Here is a 7,875-nt window from a genome sequence, read left to right as displayed (position 1 = left end):
GACTCAGAGTTGTTGCACTCGACGAGTCTTGGGGTGACTCGGCGAGTTGGGTCGCTAATTGAGGGAAGTTCTGAGCATAAGGACTCGGCGAGTCATCGGGTTGACTCGACGAGTAGGGTCAGTCAGGGGTTGACTTTGACTTGTCCAGGGTTGACCAGTTGTCTTCCAGGGGTATTTTGGTAATTAAGGGTATTTATTGGGTTATTGTTTGATGTTCAGTGGAGGAGTTGTGTCAGAGTTCGGAGCAGCGGGATCTTACCTTTTCAGCCGTCAGTCTCGAGGTGAGTTATCCTCACTATATCAACAGGGTCTAAGGCACCAAGGCCGGCCCTTTATTGTATTGTGATTCAGTTACATCTATCATGTTATTGTTGGTTGTGTCTGCATCCTGGTAGTTAGGATGGTACATGCTAGGGGACCTTGTTAAGGTCAGTATCTCGATATGCAGAGTGATGCTATTCTTGTGATCGGTTAGGTCGGTAGCCCGGTTAGGGTAATGATATGCTATGTGATCTGCTTACTCAGTTTGTTGATTATGACTGTTATATGAATGTATGTTTTGTGCACATGGTTGTTTGGACTAGAGATGGGTTGAGGCGGGTCCTGCTTTGTGCTGTAGGCCAAGATACCCAGGGCGGACCGGTTGTTCCGAAGGCCCAGTGAGCGGTCCGGATAGGCTGTAGGCCCCACGTGGGCGGACCAGACGTGCCGAGGCTTGGAGAGTGGACCAGGCCGACTGTAGGCCCGATGCGGGCGTACCAGTCACACTGTAGACTCAGAGGGTAGACCAGGTGGGTTGAAGGCCCGATGCGGGCGGACCAACCCCACTGTAGACTCGAAGGACATGACTAGACCCGGAGGATGGATCCGATGGACTGAAGGCCCGATACGGCGGACCAGTCACGGTAGACCCGATATGCATGATTGTTCTATGTCCTGTTATGCTATGTATGTTTTATATGTTTTGGACCGGAAGGTCACGGCCTGGAAGGGCGTATACGTGGTTGGTATTTTGGGGGTATCTCACTAAGCTTTCGGGCTTACAGTTGTGGTTTAATGTTTTTCAGGTTCTTCAGGAGACAGTGGCAAGGCGAAGGCGCGATCGTACCGTTCCTCATGATTTCGTAACAAAGTGATTCTGGGAATACTTAAATGAATTGTATTGAAAACCTTTTGTAAACATTTTAATGAAAATTGGGTTGTTTTTAAAATTTTAAATTGGTTGTGTTTTCGGACGTTACATAAAATTTGATTCTTGAAACTACTCTTCAATTTCTACTTCAAGAATCAAGTCAAATATGTGCAGTAATTGGCAGAAATTCAATAATCAAATTAGAAATTTGTATGCAGTTGAAATCTGATGTAAGATTATATATTGCTTAGTTAAAATGTTTAACTCGTCAAGAAAACCATCCGGTACAATCAAAGACAAACTTTCACCTTTAGTTCTTTAAATAGGATGAGTCTTAAACATACTTTCAAAACAAGCACGTCTTTTTACTTCATTTAGCAAGGCCTTTTTACTTCATCTAGCAAATGCAAATGTGGCTTAATGACTTTTTTTGTTTTGAACAACTATGACTTTATTAAGCACACACAAGAGGAAGTTGGAACAAAGTCCAGTATTAAGCAACAAGAAGAGCCAAAGAAACAAAAGCTAAGCTAAACAAACAAACAGAGAACTAAAAGCAATATGAAAACACCCCACAAGGGTAAAAAGGTCCAAATAGCAAAGATTTATCCCACTAGCAACCAATAGATAGCACTGCAAACCAGGACAAAAGCAAACGGATGAATAGAGGCAGAAAACTTCAATCAACAAGCACCACACCAAAAAATGCCAATCAGGAGCAAAATGGTCAATAAACCAAAAAAAAAAACCACCAGCATGTAGAAAGCAAATAACAAGGAGCACAAATAGAACCGGAGAAGATCAAAAAAGTATGCCAGCAGCTCCAAAGAACACCGGATAGATGATGCCTGCATATTTCACTATTTAATATCCTTATCACGTTAAAATTCATGGACTCTGAAAAAAAAAACAGATAAGATATATATTACTCAAATACTTAACCGTTCATGGATAAAACTTTAAATTTTAAAGTTCAAAAGATATTGATAAAAACATGGACTAAAAGATAATGACCATTGATTCCAATGATTATCTACTTAATTGCTATATTTTCTTCCATTGACGCACACATAAAAACAGAGAAACCATATGAAAAAAGTTGGAGTTATTCATCCATTAGCATAGAGAGAAAGTCAAGTAAAATTACACGTGCAGAGAATCCATAAATCTTGTATGAAGGAGATGAAAATCGTATGATATAGCACACGTATTCTTCTATTCTTCTTCATTAAGTTTGAGTATGTATCTTTAATCTTATTGTAGACTTGTAGTGTGTTAATTTAATCATATGTTTAATTTAGAATTTTTGTTTTTTTAACAGTTGAGGTCTGTGGTCAGCCTCATATTTTCACATTTGAAAACTTACATAAAAGTTGAGCAGAGTCAGAAGCTGTGAATGGCATAGACCATTGCAAAGGTTCAGCTTCCTCAACAACCAAAGCTATCTCTAGTCTTGCTGCAGCCTTCCAAATATCCCCTGGAATTATAGATATCATTAATCCTTTCCCTTTAATCTTTGGCACACACATTCAAAGGTAACTTCCAGATAAGAACATAAAATTTCATTATATTTAAGTAGAATTGAAAATCTAAGATAGTGTTCCAGACAATGAATATCACAGGAATATTTGTTGAGACTTATTGAATCATAATATTTTTTTATGTAATTACAGATGGATCTTAGTTACTGGAAACATGGAAATAAACGTTCAGACTATAAAAACTTACAGGCTCACCATTGTGTGGACGTTATGCATATCGAAAAAAGTGTTTGTGAAAGCTTTATAGCCTTAATGTTGAACATCAAGGGAAAGTCAAAAGACGGATTTAGTCTTCGAGAAGATGATGTTGATGACACCACTCACTTACAGTCAGATCATGCTGAAGGACTATGATTATATTAACCCAATGATAAGCTTGGACTATTTGGCCAGGTCTATCTAACGAGTCTTTTATTTGAATAAGGATTATTATCCGGTTGTTTAGTTATTTGTTTAGACTAAGATATTTATTTCTAATTTATAGGATCTTGTTTAAGATTGTCTAGCAGGTCATTATAGATATGGTGCACCGTTGATTCCTATTTTTTAAACAATTAATAAAGCTAATCAAAGACTATTATGGAGATTACATGTTCTTGAATACAGGCTATCCTGTTACCCTAAGGACCGAATATCGTAGCTATCTTCCACATACTTTGTAAAGTAAAACAAGTTGTTCAATATGAAATGTGAAAGTGATTGTAAATTTGCACTAATTTAGTTGTCATAAATTGATTAAAGATTATGAATTTGAAACTTTATAGGAATATGAAGTAAAATTATAAATCAGATGAACTTTAAAAGTCAAAACAAATTGGTGACCTTTTATGTTGTTAAAATCAGAGGTAACATTGATGTAGATTTGGATCAGTAAACACTCCTTAGTTCTTACTTAAAAAATACATCATCAATACTTGTTAACCTTTTATGTTCTACCAAAATGGAATATGCTAATAAAGCAAAACAAACATGGTGCCTCTAGTCAGGCGGGTCCGGTATTTTTCCCGATGAATTTGGTACCATTACGGGAACGGGAAATGATACTAACCACTCATCTGTAATTATATGTTAATCTTATTAGCAAAATCAAGATTTAATTCACAATATACAGCACCAGAATCACGAATTACACCACACTGACAAAGGAACTCCTTGTCTAACAAGTTCTATTGTTCACACACACATACGCATACAAACATTTTATTGAAACAGTTAGATATGATGCTTATAATTAACAGAGGTAAAAAAAAGTTGTGATGTTACTATCAAGTTGGAGAAGAATATAAGAGGGTTAATAACATTTATTATAGCATGATAAGGGTACAGACGTGTGAGGGAAAATGATAAAGCAAAATTAATCTTAACCTTATCAATTAGCCTTCACTTTTCAAAAGGACAACTAATATTATAATAAAAATCATATATTTAAATTATAAAGTTGATAAATCTCATGAAGATACACACACACACAAAAAAAATTATAACAAAATAAAAAAACAGATCGGAAGATTATCAAGAAAAAATATATTACATTTTTAGCATATCATAGAATAAGTTGTTCTGCCAAAAACACAGAAGACTATCACTAAAATAAATTATATATAAAATTAAAAACATAACCAACCATAAACAAACTTTTAATTTTAAAACTTAACAGATATTGATGCAACTATTTGGGAGGATAATTACCACTAATTCCTAAGATTATCTTGTTCATTCCTATTTATTCCCCCCATAAGACACACAAAGCATACACGGGAAAAAAAATCAAGAGAAGGAAGCTAGAAGCTGCTTGGTATGTATCTCCAATGCTAATCAAATGTAGTTTTAATTGATTTACAATTCTTTACTATTCCAATAGGTTAAATGAGAAAATATTTTCATAAGTTTATTTTTTTCTTATACATGCAGAAAATCAAAAGATCACATACGACTGGGATGGAAACTATTAGCTACAGCACATGTGTTCTTCTTTATTAAGTCCAAGTATGTACCTCTAATCTGACCATAGTGTTTACTCTGGTTTAGCTTTTATAAACTACAAATTGTAGTGCATCACACCAGTATCTATTTTGGCAATCTAAATAAATGGGTTCAAAGATAAGAGTTGTGGTCCTTCAGTAATAAAACACTTTAGAATTTAGTTTCCTTTTTCGATTCTTTTTTATTATATTTATTGTAAAATTAAAACGTATTTGGTACTTTTAAACAGATGACGTAAATTTAAAAGTCATAGCAAATGGTAACTAGTAAAGACAATAGAAACACCTTAAACCTTAAGTGGTGACATCGGTTTCTTCTTTTTTTTCCTGTTTCTTCTATGAACCCTGGAATAACCCTGTACGAAAAATAAGACATAAAGAAACAAATATAAGTGAAATTTAATACTTGTATTCAAATGCTAATTTGAAAAATAACAAGAGAGCAGCAAGCTATCAAACCTATCTCTAGAGCCTTTCGGGGTTATATGGTGAAAGGTTGCAGGGGCGACTCACATTCAGGGATAGTAATGGTTATGAAACATAGATATCTTGTAACAGCCCGGAATTTATAGGTATTTATTTTGGATTTATTTATGGAAATTGTGAGTGGACTCGGCGAGTTGGAGCCCAGACTCGCCGAGTAGGATCGCGGATTTGGGCACGGGTTCGCGTCCGGACTCGACGGGTCCAAGAGTGGACTCGGCGAGTCCACGCTGTGTGGTGAAACCCTAATTTCCTGGGTTTGTGGCCTATTTAAAGGGCCTTATGGCCATCATTTGTGCTCACCCAACCCTTAGAGAGAAACCCTTGTGTGCTTGAACATTTTAAGAGAGAAATGAAGCATTCTTGACCCTTGTGTGTGTCATTTAGCAAAGAAGGAGAAGATTCTAAGCAAGAGGAAGCAAAGGAGGTTGCCATTCTGTGGATTTGAAGCTTAGATCATCAATCTAGAGGTATGATTTCGGATTACTTTCTGTTTTGTGATGAATAATGGGATCTAGGGTCTCTTATGGGCATTTATGGGATGATTTGATGCCAAATAGTTCCCTTCTTGTGTTGAGGATCTGGATCTGGATCCATAGAGGTCCAGAGAGCCTCATTCTTCAAGCTTTATGTATAGCAATGGAGTTTATGACCTTGGGTGGTAGTATTTGAGACAAAAACATCATTTATGGTCATATAGAGATTGTATGTGCATCAAGATAGTGACTTTACGTGCTAAATATGCTTGGAAGGACTGGATCTATGGGTTAATGGACTGGATCTAACCTTGTGAGCAAGTTTGAGTCATTGCATGGCACGGACTCGCCGAGTCCGAAGAACAAACTCGGCGAGTAGTATGAATGTTGCCCGACCACACAGCGAGTGGTCTTCCCGAGTTGGGGAGGGTTGAATCAGTGAGTCAGGGGGAAGTCTGAGTAGACAGGTGGTCTGAGTCAAGCTAGACTTGCCGCGTTGTTCTTGAGACTCGGTGAGTTGAGTAGTGGTGGCCCCACAACTCATGCCAGGTGGAACTCATCGAGTTAGGAGGATACTCGACGTGTCAAGGGAGAATTTCAGGGAAATCAGTCTATACGCTCAGACTCGCCGAGTCGCTATTGTGCACTCGCTGAGTCCGGTCAAAGTTGACCGTTGACCGTTGACCTAAGTTGACTTGTTAAAGAGTAGTCAACCTTAGTCGGGAAAGTGTTGATTAGTGATGTATTGTGATTTAGGAGGACTTTAGCTCGGGGATCGAGCACTAGTGATTTCAGGATTCACAATTTACCGAGACATGAGGTGAGTCTTCTCACTATACTTTACCTTGAGTAGGTAACTAGAGTTATGTGATACAGTGCTTGTATGCTATATTTGTGTTATGTGTTGCGCTGCATTATTCTTTGTGATTTATGATGTGCATGTTTACAGAATTAGAACCTGAGGGTTCACAGAGTTTGGGTGCACGGACCCACAGAGTTATAGCCTCGAGTGGCTAATATGTGTTATATGTGGTATTTTGGGGAACTCACTAAGCTTTGTGCTTACAGTGTTTGATGTTATTGTTTCAGGTACTAGCGACGACCGCAGGAAGGCGCCGGCTTGATTCGTACACACACACACGGAGTTTATACATTTGTGATCTTGGGATTTTGTATTTACTTGAATTGGATAATTAATATGGTTGTTTTATGAATATTAAATGAATTATGCTTTATGAAAATTTGAAAAAAAAATTGTTTTGAGATTTACGGTGTTACATATCTAGTTGGGCTTTTGGGGGCACAAGATACAAAATATGGTAGATTGAATGAAGGAATGAACTGATTGGTAAAAGATTGCCATATGAGATTATGTTTCGGAGGTTTTGATATGTGGATGTGGTAGAGTATGAAAGACACGATGCAGTCATTGATAGGGTAGAAGTAGAAGGTGAAAGAGGCCTTTGGCGGGAAAAATAAAGAAAGTCCCGCCTTCCACTAAATTAGTTTTTCTATAATATTTGATGTTATAAAAAAGTTATTTATATACGTTTCTATTTAATATATATCAATTAGATCAACTATGTTTAATTACTCATATAACAAATAATATGATTTGTTTTACTATTAAAACCCAATCAAAATAACAATGGATTAATAATAATAATAACAATAACTTATTTTATTACGTAATTCATTATATGACTTGATTTACTGTTTGTTTGAATATTGCAAGAATATTTGTTGAACCTTATTGAATCATCAAATAATACATTACTCATCTTGTCTATTGAGTGAAGATAAGGTATTTTTATTACTTTCAAACACTCGGTCATATTTTCATAAGATTAAATTTGTATTAGGTAAATTACAAATGCCTTTAGATGTATTCTTAGTCCTACATGCATGTTATTAATATATGGTTTATGTGATAACAGATGGATCGTAGTTATTGGATGTATAGAATTAAACTTTCATGTGATGAATATTTGGCATGTCTGGGTGGTTTTCTTAAAGCTGCAGAGGAACATCGGGTGAATAAAGGAGAAAGCTACATATGGTGTCCTTGTGTAGATTGTCAAAACTGTCATATGTACACTGATTCTGCCAAAGTACAGGAACATTTAATAATTCGTGGGTTTATGAGAGATTATATATGTTGGTCACGGCATGGGGAGACATTGGTTAATGATAATGAGGTTGTTTCAGAGTTTAATAATGATAACAATGATTCAAACAATGACAAGTACGATGACTTATCT

Source organism: Lactuca saligna, chromosome 8 (genome assembly GCF_052625555.1).
Source record: "Lactuca saligna cultivar CGN05327 chromosome 8, ASM5262555v1, whole genome shotgun sequence".
In the NCBI taxonomy this organism is placed as follows: domain Eukaryota; kingdom Viridiplantae; phylum Streptophyta; class Magnoliopsida; order Asterales; family Asteraceae; genus Lactuca; species Lactuca saligna.
The sequence above is the reverse complement of the archived record's forward strand: the minus strand, read 5'-3'. Positions refer to the sequence as shown.